Source organism: Gymnoscopelus braueri, assembly GCF_963280865.1.
Source record: "Gymnoscopelus braueri genome assembly, chromosome: 24".
Lineage (NCBI taxonomy): Eukaryota > Metazoa > Chordata > Actinopteri > Myctophiformes > Myctophidae > Gymnoscopelus > Gymnoscopelus braueri.
Genome location: NC_137626.1, coordinates 9394681 through 9409680, shown reverse-complemented (window position 1 = coordinate 9409680; position 15000 = coordinate 9394681). Strand labels below are relative to the sequence as shown.

Here is a 15000-nt window from a genome sequence, read left to right as displayed (position 1 = left end):
TGTGTGTGTGTGTGTGTGTGTGTGTGTGTGTTCGTGTCTGTCTGTCTGCCTGCCTGCCTGCCTGCCTGCCTGCCTGCCTGCCTGCCTGCCTGCCTGCCTGCATTTAACTCTGTCAGTCTGTGGGTATATTTGTCTTTCTCTTTTGTAATAACTCCGTGTCAGTCAGTCTGTGGTTCCATGTGTCTGTCTCTTTTATAATCACTCTCTGTCAGTCAGTCTGCGGGTCTATTTGTCCGTCTGTCCGTCTCTTTCAGGTTGACGGCTGGCCTGTCAGTCAGCCAAGCCACAATCGATGCCACATGCTGGCGGTTTGGAGTGCTTTTACAGTCTTAAACCCAACACGGTTGTTGCTCTCCATACTGTCAGGACCCGCAATGCTTATTGCGACTCACTTGGATTTACAACATCTGACCTTTAACTCTTTGTGTCACAACTCTGAGCCCCTTCGCAGGAAAAAAAAGAGGATATGGGCCTGTTTTAACACATTTTAAGAAATGTCGTTTTTTAAAATGCAGTTACAGTACAGCGGAGAGAGACTATAGAAAGTGGCATTAAACACAAAGCATGTGATATTAAACTGGCTGAGACACCAGGGTGCTCCAATTTTTTTAAACTAAGGTTAAGCCAGAGACAGTATAAATTTGCACTCTCTGACTTACAAATGGATAAAATGCTATACTATCACATTAGCCACACTAAATAAATTCCCACAGCCATTAGAACTAATGTGTTACGATGAATCTATTTTGTTGTACTTGCTCTACACTTACCGTAGGTTTTGCCCGCTCCAGATTTTGTCATTACAATTCAAATGGAACGTATAGCTCTGAAACGACCAATTATCTGTATCATTTGAACCTGTCAATATGTACAAGTAGCCTATAGACTATGTGTCAATGTTGGAGACGAGAAAGTCGAAGCGGCGAGGGCAGGAAGGAACAGCAGGTCTAAGCAGAGGGATTATTGCTTATGTGGATTATATTTCCTATTGATTCATTATTTTTGTCAGATATGATCTGAGCCATTTAAAGCCAACGCCGAGCTGCAGTCAGAGACAATTGGTATATTTTAAGAAGTGGTTTTATAGTTTTGTATATGAATGAATATATATTTACTTCCGTGCTGCACTAAACATAGTTAGGTCTTATACACACGCACATTACAAGTCATTCATGTGTGTGTGTGTGTGTGTGTGTGTGTGTGTGTGTGTGTGTGTGTGTGTGTGTGTGTGTGTGTGTGTGTGTGTGTGTGTGTGTGTGTGTGTGTGTGTGAGAGAGAGAGAGTGATGGGGAAGTTCTATCAACGTTAATAAAGAGAACCAAAAAGAAAACGGTCAAAGGCTCTCACAACAAAATAACCGACACACACACACACACACACACACACACACACACACACACACACACACACACACACACACACACACACACACACACACACACACACACACACACACACACACACACACACACACACACACACAGAAACACAGCAGTCATCACAACTGTATAAACTGCACCGCAATCTCACGACCACATCTAACCAGCCAGATGTAAAACTTTACCCAGGGCATCAAGAAGAACCACATGCACGTTGGCCATCAAACCTTATAACCACACAATAAGGAAACGGACTGAGTGGGACGCATTTAACTCATGCACTCCCATCTCCTCACAGAGAACACATAATTAACTCAATCCCAATTAACAGTAGCCACAACTAAAGGTTAGGCTACATTTTTATTTTCAATTCAGGCAGTTCAATTTAAAGATTTTCACCACATCTAAAATAATTGTGCCTTCAGAAGAGAATACATATACCTTATCTGATCTGACGGAATGTCACACATCCTTTGCAAATCACACTATGTCTCCTTGGTATAGCCTATATCAGTGGGTCTCAACCTTTTCAGGCCGCGACCCCCCAAAATAATCATATCTGAACTGGGGACCCCCCACCCTGACAAGCTCTTGGAATTGTAGGCATTACATTTAGTTTGACTCGGTTCCACAGATAAATATTGTGAAAATAGCAGATCTACAAGCTCGGCTGTTTTCAAATTTTTTGCATCTTTCTTATATTATTTGACAATTTGTCTGTCCAGTTTTTGGTATTTTTTTAATTCTTTGTATTACCTTAAATTGTCACTTACTGTTATCTGGGGACCCCCCAAAAAGATCACGTGGGGACCCCTCTAAGTTGAGTTAATTCATTTGAAACAACACTGAATTCCCCTGGAGGCTTGCATCATTGCATATAGGCCTACTGTCTATATTTACATTGTATTATAGGACATTTGACCTCAACTTTATGGTGATTCATCATGAGTTATATTGAGTCTGCACTGCAAGAATGTCAAACTAAATGTTTCACAGGCTTTTTTTTTTACCGTTATGGTGACACATGTTTAGTCTACTGTTTGCAATGAGTCCTTCTGTAAATGTGAAAATATATTAATATATAATAATTATATATTATCTTTGATATAATAATAATGATAATAATAATAATAATTATTATTATGATAATAATAACAACAACAATAATAATAATAGTAAGTAATAGTACCGTATTTTGCGTCCCACAGGAACACCATTTGTAAGCCTTATAGTTCAACCGTTATAGTTTCCTTGGGAAATAAAGTTGATTGGAGAGTCTCTTTGCGGAAACCAGCCGTGGGTCCTCTTGGTAGCCCTATGTATGTCTTTCTCGGGTTATTATTTGACAGTAAATCTCTGTTTTGTCCATCAGAGACTGATATACAGTGAAGGTCCGAGTCCTCCGCTCCGGCGGCGCTTCTCTGTCCTGTTGCGCGTCGCTCGGTGTGAAGCGGCGCTGGTTCGTCGCTCTCCGCAGCGCAGAGAGAGAGAGAGACGGTACAACCAGCGGGTCTCTCTCAGTCAGTCTGTCCCGTTAAACAAACACCAGAACGTTCACCGCGCCGCTTAAAAAGACACCTCAACGAACTCCACCTCCAAGGAAGTCGATCAGAAGCTGCTGCCCTCCTTTTTCAGAAAGCTTCAGGCGGAAGCGTGACTTGTTTTTATTTCTCAATATTCTAATCTAATCTAAACGTCTCGGGTGTTTCATCATTGCGCGAGAACGTGCCGTTGCGATATTGAAAGATACCAAAAAAAGGAAAAAAGATATGGAAAGCTATTTTGTCAATAAATAATAATAATTTAAAAAAGATATGTCAACAAAAAAGTGGAAGGAAAACACACGTTCTAAAGCGGAAGCTCAGCACGACTTCTGTTGTGTTGATGCCACCACATCATTATATTCTACAACGAATAGGCGGCGTGTTGTTCTCTCCACATTAAGTCATATATAAGTGTGTAATAATGTGTGTGTGTGTGTCTCTAGAGATGAATGGACGTCCGGTCTGTGAGACGCAGCCTTTTACCGGCACTGTGGCCGAGCTGCGATGGATGGACCGCATTGGCGCGAGATTTTACATGTGGAAACGGCCTGGGCCAATGAGAGGCCGGCGGGGGCGGGATGCAAGGGGACGTTTAACCAATCAGCGTCGCGTCCGCTCGTCTAGGGGGCGGGACGGCGAGGAAGAAGCGCAGAGAGGGAGGGAGGAATGGAGAGAGAGAGGGAGAGAGAGAGAGAGAGAGAGAGAGACTGAGAGAGAGAGAGAGAGAGAGAGAGAGAGAGAGAGAGAGAGAGAGAGAGAGAGAGAGAGAGAGAGAGAGAGAGAGAGAGAGAGGAGAGAGGGAGGAAGGGAGGGAGGGATGGAGAGAGAGAGAGAGAGAGAGAGAGAGAGAGAGAGAGAGAGAGAGAGAGAGAGAGAGAGAGAGAGAGAGAGAGAGAGAGAGAGAGAGAGAGGGAGGAAGGGAGGGATGGAGAGAGCGAGAGAGCGAGAGAGAGAGAGCGAGAGAGAGAGAGCGAGAGAGAGAGAGAGAGAGAGAGAGAGAGAGAGAGAGAGAGAGAGAGAGAGAGAGAGAGAAAGGGAGAGAGAGAGGAGTGTGAATGGAATTCCAGCAGTAGGACTGGTGGAGCGCGGTGGAGCTCGTGGTCTGGTCTCTGGGATTGTGGTTTCACAGCCAGAGACAACATGAGGAGAGGAGAGAGGAAAAGATGAAGAAAACAATGCAATAAAAACCTTAGACTCAATGAAAGTATAGGATAGAGGGAGGCCTAGCCAAAACCAAAGGAAAGAAAGAAAGAAAGAAAGAAAGAAAGAAAGGAAGAATGAAAGGAAGAAAGAAAGAAAGAAAGAAAGAAAGAAAGAAAGAAAGAAAGAAAGAAAGAAAGAAAGAAAGAAAGAAAGGAAGAAAGGAAGAGAAAAAGACATGCTGTTTGAAAAATTGTGTTTGTTTATTTTCATCTGTCTGTCTGTGTGTCTGTCTGTCTGTCTGTCTGTCTGTCTGTCTGTCTGTCTGTCTGTCTGTCTGCCTGTCTGCCTGTCTTCCACTCTCTTCCAGACCCTTCCATGTACGAGTGTTTCGTGGTGTTAGTCACTGTCATGACCGTGTCTTTGCTGGATGTGATGTGACAATATTCCCATCATCACATTATGATGTGTAGCTTCCTATTACATGAACCCCCTGGATATCAACATGAGCAGACAGACAGACAGACAGACAGACAGACAGACAGACAGACAGACAGACAGACAGACAGACAGACAGACAGACAGACAGACAGACAGACAGACAGACAGACAGACAGACAGACAGACAGACAGACAGACAGACAGACAGACAGACAGACAGACACACACACACACACACACACACACACACACACACACACACACACACACACACACACACACACACACACACACACAGTCAAAGTTGTCATTAATGCCAGCAGACATAGTTGAAACATCATGTTTTCATTTTACAGTCACTCATTAAACTTCTGCTCCCATTAGTTCTACAAGACAATGATATAATTATGTCTGTGTTCCCACACAGATAGCAGGACTGAGAGAGACAAGAAAAAGGAGAGGGGAGGTAGAAGTATGATTCTCATTTACTCGTTTGAATCCAAAAATACAAAAATACTGATCAAATGCATGCAGTCTCCATGTGTGTCAGTACCACATATCAGTGGTTCTCAAACCTTTACATTTCAAGGACCCCACCTTAACTCTGACAGTGTACAAAATGGAACCAAATGGACCCATAAGGACCCATAAGGGTCCATTTGGTTCCATTTGTACACTGTCAGAGTTACAGACTTGCAAGGGTCCATTTAGAAAGGTTCCATTTGTACACTGTCAGAGTTACAGACTTGTAAGGGTCCATTTAGAACCCCCTCAAGGAACCCTGGACCCCACTTTGAGAACCACTACCATATTTGGCCAATAGGGGGCAGCAGGTGATCTAACTCATGGGACCACACAGTGTACAGACAGTGTCTACTAGCTGTCTAAGCCACCAGAATAATAATAGCTCACTTCCAAGCCGCTTCATTTGTGTTATTTGCTCACACACAGAGATTCTCATTGAGTGAACAAACAGGTTATAAAGTCCAGAATGATACAAGTCATGTTCTTAGCTCCTTCCAGAAATAAAACAGTATACCACAGTCCCTTTCAGTGTGGTTCTATTGTCTCCATTGATAGTGAATGTGAGAGGGTCGTACCCCGTAAAAACTTTGCTCAGGGCTGTTCATCATCATGAATTAGACAGAAATTATCCTCTTATTACTCATGATAAGGTTCAGTTCATTTTTTTGTGCCTGGCTTAGAGGGATATTTCACTTTTGGTGTCATTGTAATGTCTACTCAGGCTTTTGTGAGCAGCACCCCAGACAGTTTTCAAGTCGCTTGATTCAGTATTTAGATATTTGACATTCATTTTAACCACGTTAGATTCATTGGAAACACCCGTCCTTGGTTCTGGTGATTGATATTGTCCTTCTAATATGTGAGGGGGCCAAGTTTTTTCAATTCCTTTATTTATTTTTAATTTTTACTACAGATTTTAATAGACATAATAAAATGAAATAGGATAAAATGAATGTCAAAATATCTAAATACTGAATCAAGCAACTTAAACACTGTCTGGGCTTCTCACAAAAGCCAGAGTAGACGTTAAAAGTGAACCCAAACATGTTTGAAAGTGAAATATCCCTTTAATGGCAGCAGGACAAACATAATTTAAACGTAAATAGACGTGTTGCTAGAAATGTTGTCAAATATAAATGTACTGTATCCTTTAGTTCTTAAAATAAAAGCCATGTTCCTACGACCTATGGAGCAGTAAATTAGCATATGAGGGTGTCAATGTGTGTGTATGGATGAAAGTGAGGGCTGTTCTGTGTCTAATACAGTTTCAAATAAGCTGTATTTATATCATATCATATCATATCATATCATATCATATCATATCATATCATACAGATGCCTCAAAGGTTTTCCTCTGTCAGGCTGGCACCTATGAAATAGGCAACCGTCAAAGTTGACGCTGGGCCAAATAACTATATGTACCCGCCCGCCTGGGCTCTGCCATCAAATGAAATGACATGAAACTGTTACGTTTACTCTTTTCAGGCAAACACAAAACCCTGAGGAAGACTATTCTTGTCGAAAACGTTGGTTTCCTGAATGTTTTTAAATAAACGCTTGCATCGTGGCCGAGGGTTGGGCGGCCTCCTCCTTCTCAACAAGTTTCCTCTTTTTCCAAATATAAGCCACGGTGTTTGACTTGAGTTAAATCAACAAGCAGCCTCTGCCCGACAGACAGCCTGCCTGCCTGTCAGAGGGGCTTTAGATAAACGCCAGTCCATCTCTCCGTCTCTCCATCCCTCCGTCTCTCCATCGCTCTCTCCTTCCCCAAAGGGGAGTAATAAAAAATGTAACGAGCGCTTCTTCCTGCAGACTGACCTGTTCCTTCTTTAATCCATTCAATCCGGTAACGCATCTGTGTCATTTCTTAGATCTCTTTTGGCTATTCAAAAATAGCAGATATACAAGCTCATAGCGCGGCACCGAGTGCCGCGCCATGAGCTTGTAGATCTGCTATTTTTTTTTAAATCTTGAAAGTTTTTGCAAGTCTTTGAATATATATTTTTTGAAGCGAACATTTGTAACTCAAATCTTTGCTTCTGGAGGTCCCTGGAACAAAATATTTTACAAATGTTGGCTTTAAAAAATATATATTCACAAATGTGTATGATTTACATTTTTTTACAGATCTACAAGCTCATGAGCTTGTAGATCTGCTATTTTTGAGTAGCCTATCTAAAATGACAGAGATGCATGCGTTCCCGGTCTTGGATTAACCATGTCCACAATCTGAAGTGACTTCATCACAGAAATATCTTTTTTGGTTTGTTTTATATATTTCTGTAGCCTCCTTGTTTCCCTGATAGGTCTATGTGCTGCCTTTTCGTTGAATTTGTTCATACCTTTTTGTCAGTTGGTCGAACAGTTTATGTATGTGTTTGTTGCTTTCATTGAAGGTTTATAGACCCTGTAGGCCTGGCAGCTATCACACTGAGCTATTCAAATCTTCTAGACAGCGGGATTGCGCGGGAAAACTCCCCGGTGTAAAAAATGACTTCAGTTCCCTGTTTCTACATTTCCATATTTAATTCCCTGTTGTTTTGCATGCATGGTTCATTTTGGAATATGCTGGTGGGGAATAGATACTGTAGCTAGATACTTTATTGATCCTGATGGAAATTCCAGCATGAGCTGTTTAAAAACAATGAAATTCAACGACGCCTAGATTTTTACTTTGAAATTCCGATATGCAGCCATGCAGTAGCCTTAACGGATCCCGTCTACAGAGAGCATGACCTTTGTAGACAGAAAAAAGAAAAAGGATATCCATGGGCATTTTTGCCATTGTCTGACCACGTGAACCCTAGCGACCCTAATATGTGGGAAGCATTTGAAAAAGAATAGCAGATCCACAAGCTCACAACACGGCGCAGCGCGTTGTGAGCTTGTAGAGCACCTATTTTCGGCAAAGATATGGACCGGAAGTATAGAACCACTTAAACTCAGCGTTTGTGTGTAATTGGTTAGTACGGTATTAATACATTTATGTGTTGTTTTATTATCTAATTTAAGGTTATATTGGTGCATGGCAAAGTAGATAAAACTATAGCCTCCTTCAAGACCCAGAACAGTGGTTCTCAACCAGTGGTCCGGGGACCTTGAGGGGGCTCCAGGTGGTCCCCAGCTAAATGATGGACAGTTGGTAAGCAAATGGACCCTGTAGATCTTTAACTCTTGAGAGTGTAAAATGATTTATTCATTTTATGCTCTCAAGAGTTAAATGATTGTTAAACATCTGCATAACTTCATTAAATAATTGTTATTTTGATCAACGTTGGCCTGTTATCTCTCCCATGTGGTACCACATCAACACAGCATGGAATTGTGGACAAAATCGTATCCAACGATAACAAAATATTCTGAGAGTCTAAATATCATCAAATGGTGGTTCCGTGGCTCAAATGCAGAATAAATAATGGACCTTGATGTGAAAAGGGTTGAAAACCACTGCTGTAAAAGAATATCAGAATTTACACATTTCATTCGCAAAAGCTGACGGATAAAACTGCCGGCATTTTTTTCTCGGTTCATTACTCAAGTCCCAAACAATCCGGCCATAACAATTACGTTTTCTTTCCCACGCCTTTTATTGTAAAATGTTTGTGTGGTTAAAACAATACGAAGACAATAAAAGCTCTAGATAATGAAACTGCTTTGCAAGAAAGGAGAGAGGAAGCTAGGGAGAGAGAGAGAGGAAAGAGGGAGAGAGAGAGGGAAAGAGAGAAAGAGAGAGAGAGAGAGAGAGAGAGAGAGAGATATGACTTACATTTCGCTGTGCCAGCCCTTCCCACAGAGCAGTTTGTAATGTGACCCGGTGAAAGTGTCCCCTGATCAATAATAAATGCTTCAGTCGCCTATCAAAGCTATCGATACGCGGCGGGCCGGGCCATATAAGTACTGCACATCCATGTTATCAGCTGGAGGTACTTTGTCATCGGCCGATCAATCAATTAAATGTTTTGAATAACAAATAGTCCTCTAATTGACCGCCCTCTCTTCGGAGGCTGGAAATAAACCACAGTAAATAATATATATACAGTAGAATTATTAGTGTTAATTTAACTCCAAAATACAAATGGATAAAATAACACTGAGGACTTTACTGGTATACTGTATACTACAGTATATTGCCGCTGTCAGGGAAAAACCTTGTATCTCCATATTTAAACTACGAATTCCCTACTTTGTACCATAGTGTCACACGAAAGTAACAAAAATACCCGCTCTACAAGCTCGGCTTGTACTGTAGATCTGCTATTTTATCTATTTCTGGAGGAAAGAAAGTGTGTCTATGGATTTTATAAATATTGAACCAATGAAAAGTATTACAAGAGCTTGTGACTAAATAACTACATTCACTGGAACACAGGTTATTATATATTTTTTCTTTTACCATTTTCTGAAAAGTTTTGGGCATACAGTACAATATTTCCACTCGACAGCGACATTACATTATTTGGCACACTGCAAAATTCACAAAATTCACGTTTATTTAACTGTGAAAGTGCAAAAAGCCCATATACTTTCAGAGCTAAATTGACGCGTGGATGAACCCGGTCAGTGCTGAAAACACCCCCCCAAAAAGACATGCATGCTTCAGGAAACACTCCCTGGTGTAAAGAAAGTTTGGAGATAATTTTACTGACACTCTTCTTCTGATCAGGTGACCAGTGCCTTGCTCAAGGACGCTGAGGCAGTGTTGGAAAAAGTATTCAGATTGTTTACTCAAATAAAAGTATCAATGTGGAAATATACAAAAGTTTACTTGAGCAAAAGTACTGGCATCTACTGTAAATATACTTACACTACCGAACATAATAGTACTAATTATGCAGAATGGTCCAGTTCACCATGAATTATAATTAGTAATGCATTAATGTGTTCATAACTTTAATATTATAGCTGGTAAAGGTTGGGCTGGTTTTAATCACTTTATTTGCTTCTGGGTGGCTTGAACTACAGTATAATAATAATAATAATAATAATAATAATAATAATAATAATAATAATAATAATAATAATAATAATAATAATAATAAAAAATGTATCAGTTAATGTATGTTTTGTATCAATGATGTAAATTTGGAAATTAACTAGTAATCAAAGCTGTAAAATAAATGTATAGTAAAAAGTTCAATATTTGCCTCTGAGATGTAGTGTAGAAAGTATCACAAAAAGAAAAAGTAAATGCTCAAGTACAGTAAAAAAGAATCCTCAAAATTGCACTTAACTGCAGTACTTGAGTAAATGTGTTACTTTTCACCGCTGCTCTGTGGATGCTGATGATGGACTGACCGGAGCAGGGATTGAACCTTTAGAGACCTCACACAGTAAGTCTGTTGGAATGGATCCTTCTGGATATAAAAAAAACTCTTCAAAGATGAGTTTCTTTGGTCCTTGGGAAGGCCGTGCCTTAGAAATACTTTGTGCTATTCTTAGCTTTAGAGCAGATATTCATTCTCACAGGCTGCCTGGTGCAGCTGCAACAATCCTAACAAAAGCGGACTCGGCCGTCTCTTTCTAACTCCCCACCACGCCTCTGCACTCAGCCCTTCCAACCAGTAGAACTCCAGCTGACTTGACCTGATTGTTCATTGTGACTGGTGGAAAGTATCTAAGTACATGTACTCAAGTACTGTACTTAGTTAAAATGTTAAGCTCCTTTTTGCTTTACTAGAGAACTTCCAATTTACAATACTTTTTACTTCTACTCCACTACATCTCAGAGGCAAATATTGTACTTTTACTCCACTACAATTATTTGAAAACTTTAGTTACTAGTTGCTTTGCTGATATAAATTATTATATTATAAAACATACATTAACCACTTTAGCCCTATTTTATACGTAGCTGTTTGAAAATATCCGATCTACAAGCTTTGCACGCGTTGTGCAAAGCCGATCTACAAGCTTGCGTTGCATCGCGACGCGTTGTGTGCTTGTAGACCTGCTATTTTCAAACATTTCAGTAATTGTACTTTTGATACTTTATATAGTATATTTTGATGACAATACTTTTGTACTTTTACTCAAGTAATATTTTTAACACAGACCTTTTACTTGCAAGTATTTTTATATCGTGGACGGTATTGCTACTTTTACTTAAGTAAAATATGTGAGAACTTCTTCCACCACTGCTGATTGTTCATTGTGAGACCGGATGGACCCTCAAGGCATTTTGCAGTGCACCTATAATGCAGAACCTCATATCACAAAATCACACTATTACTGTAATCAAAGCTGTTCTTTGTGCAGCCGGGTCAGGACACAAAACTCAACTGATTGTGAAACCACAGACCAGAGGGCCAAGCTACTGAGACACGAACAACGAGGAGAAGAAGAAAAAGAAGAAGAAGAAGAAGAAGAAGAAGAAGACGAAGAAGAAGAAGAAGAAACAGACAAAAAATTAGAAACTGACAAGGTTGTTTGGAGCTTTGAAATGCATTTACGACTTGAACCCTAGCGTCCCTATTCTTGGGCTAACATTTGGTGCAAAGAGACTATTTGTGATAGAAACCAAACCACAAACGGCACGATAGGTCAAGCTAAGACAAAAAAACAGCACACACTGCTGAAGGGTTCTTGGATTCTCTATACCGCAGCCAGGAACGAATTAACCAACAATAAGATGAACATTATACGAAGATTAATTTTTCACCAGATGGTTTGTGAAGATGATGATGATGACGATAATGATAAATGTGTATACTGTGATGAAGACAATGATGGGTGATTGGAAAGAAGTTGACTTTTTTTTACCAAAGAGTCCGTTGCCAGCGCGGCCTTTCCTCATCAGGTACATGGCCCAGGACAGGGGACTAGAGTTGGAAAAAGTCCCAGAGTTCATGTCTTGGTTTCAGGTTACGCTCTCAACCAGGGGCGAGAAGGACAAGAGAGGAAAGGCAGAAGGAAAACAAAGGACAAGTGCAGAAAAAGAAGAGAAAACTACAGTTTGTGAAGTAAAATCGTTGACAAAAAAAAAAGACTACTGGATCCTGATTGCCTTCAACATCTTCATCGAGGGTGTCGGAAAATAGCCCGGATCGGAAAATCTCTAAATTTCGTCGCAGGTTCCCTTTCAAGGTCAGAATTTATCTGAGATGTTCGGAGGAAAACAAAAACTGAAAAGAAAATAGTTTACTCTCAAAAGATAACAAAAATGACTCAAGCAGAGAAGAAAATCGAAGATGTGACCTCCGCATACACCTCCGTCACGTCCTTTTATACTCTCCTCTCTCCTCCATTCCCTCCTCCCTTCATCACGCCATGCATATTAGTAAAAAAAAAAAAGAAACAAGAAAAGAAAAGTGAGAGAGAAGGAGCAGAGATGGAGGAGGAATAGGGGTGGAGGGGGTTCAAGCCAGTCAAGCTTAATACATTTCCCTCCATCGCTAAAGCATAGCCACGGGGGACAGACGCTCCATTTGCCCCCGGGCTCTTTAAAGCTGCTAATTTCATTTAGCTACTCAAATGATTTCTCTCTTCCAACTGCCCCCCACCTCACCTCTCCCCTTTCTTCTCTTTCGTTCGCTCCCTCCCTCCATCCTTCCTTGGCTCTTTTTTTAAAGTTGCGAACATCGAGGTCAAGAGGGAGAAAGGGTGCGCGTGAGGCTGTGTGAATAAGTGAATGTGTTTTCTGTGAATGTGTAATTCTCAACCTTTTCTGGATCAGGGCCCACTTGCTATTTTTATTAAGAAGAAAACCCTGACTGGATCCACGGATCCGGATCCGGATCTTCAAATCAGCAGGAAGTTGTCATTTTTATAAAAAAAAACAAATAGTCCTGGGTTTGGCGATGTTCTATATTGTTCCTAATCAGCTTTGTTTGTGCTTGTTTACGTGCTAAAAGAGTGACTTTGAGAGATGTTTTACCGTACAATGTAAGTCAAGGAGGAGCATATTTTTAATTATCAATTTCTAATCAATGGGGCATTTCTTTTCTTTTTCTTGTCCACCTTTGCAGTTACATCATGGCAAGGTAACTACACAACCCAAACCTCTACCAAAGTGGTCTTGCCCTTTAAAGTATGCAAAAGTTCTGCTCTTTTAGAGTTCTTAAAATGCAGGTTGGATACAGGAACCATATTCCTGCCTTACTGAGAGAGTCTGTTGATGTTTTCCGTTTTGTCAGTTGAGTTGAACGTCAAAGGCATGTATAGTCAAGTGAAGTCAAGTCAGTTTAGTTAATAGAGCACATTTCATTCAAAGAAAACTCAGATATGTTATTCTAGGTACGAAATATAGGGATAAATAGCATTTGGTATAGTCCTAACCTAGTGAACAATAAGCTCTGCATCCATTTAAAAGTGCTCTGAGAATTCATAGTCTTGACATCCAAAGCTCACCATGAACAAAATGCTTTCTGTGGACATGCATGGCCCCTTAACCTCTTAAACCCTGGTATACTTACAGTACAGCAGTTGCCCGGGGTCACCCAAAGCTCTATACTAGGCCCCCTAGTATTTACCTCTACACCAAATCTCTTAGCCAAAAATAGACGATCAATAAGCTCTCAACACGTCACATTGCAATGTGTTGTAAGCTTGTAGATCAGCTATTTTCGACTAATCTTCGTCCGAGAACAGGGATGCTATAGTTTGTGTGGTTTCAAACCACATGGTTATTTACTCCCATAAAAGACAGGCCTGCTGATTAGAGGTAGTTTCACTTTCCCTATCCAACCTCAATGTCACCACCATGCACCGGGAATTGACTGTAGCCTGGTAAGGACAGCACACACACACACACACACACACACACACACACACACACACACACCCACACCCACACTCACACTCACACTCACACTCACACTCACACTCACACTCACCCACACTCACACTCACACTCACACTCACACTCACACTCACACTCACACACACACACACACACACACACACACACACACACACACACACACACACACACATACGCGCCAACACGGCCATGCTGGTCTGAGGTTGGTGGCCGCAGTCACTCTCCCAGAGGCCCTTCGGTTGGTGACAGCACCACAACACACAGCTCTACTGTCTGTGTGTGGCGCTGGGTTTATGGTGAGCCACAGAGGTCTGAGGTGTTTCTCTTATAGCTAACTGAGACCCTGCCCATGGTAGAGAGAGACAGAGACAGAGAGAGAGAGAGAGAGAGAGAGAGAGAGAGAGAGAGAGAGAGAGAGAGAGAGAGAGAGAGAGAGAGAGAGAGAGAGAGACTATGTTTGTGCACGTGTGCATGTAATAAAACAAGGTACAAATAAAGTTAAGACAGGTGAACATAGTGGTGAGTGGCTGAAGTGTTAACTCAATCACACCCAACTCTCGCCCCAAAACATGCTCGCCCCCATTTTAGGGTTAGGTTAGGTTACAAGGTTAGGTTTAGGCATAGTTTTACTGAGGTTAAGTTTAGGAATAAGGGTTTAGGCATAGTTTTACTGAGGTTAAGGTTAGGAATACGGTTAGATTTAGGCATAGTTTTACTGAGGTTAAGGTAGGAATAAGGTTAGGTTTAGGCATAGTTTTACTCAGGTTAAGTTTAGGAATAAGGGTTTAGGCATAGTTTTACTGAGGTTAAGGTTAGAAATAAGGTTAGGTGTAGGCATAGTTTTACTGAGGTTACGTTTCAGAATAAGGATAGGTTTAGGCATAGTTTTACTGAGGTTACGTTTAGGAATAAGGTTAGGTTTAGGCATAGTTTAACTGAGGTTAGGTTTAGGAATAAGGTTAGGTTTAGGCATAGTTTTACTGAGGTTACGTTTAGGAATAAGGTTAGGTTTAGGCATAGTTTTACTGAGGTTACGTTTAGGAATAAGGTTAGGTTTAGGCATATAGTTTAACTGAGGTTACGTTTAGGAATAAGGTTAGGTTTAGGCATATAGTTTAACTGAGGTTAAGGTAGGAATAAGGTTAGGTTTAGGTGGTTCTCAAACTTTTTCATGTCAAGGACCCCCAAAATTGTGTAATGTATATGGTGGTGG

The 15000-nt window shown here is 40.8% G+C and overlaps 1 protein-coding gene across 1 annotated transcript in view; it reads right to left on the bottom strand.

The window, feature by feature from the left end:
- The window catches only part of LOC308080250 (runt-related transcription factor 1-like), a 92505-nt gene that overhangs the window by 36024 nt on the left and 41481 nt on the right, over nucleotides 1–15000 (bottom strand). The gene's annotated exons all lie outside the window — the stretch shown is intronic.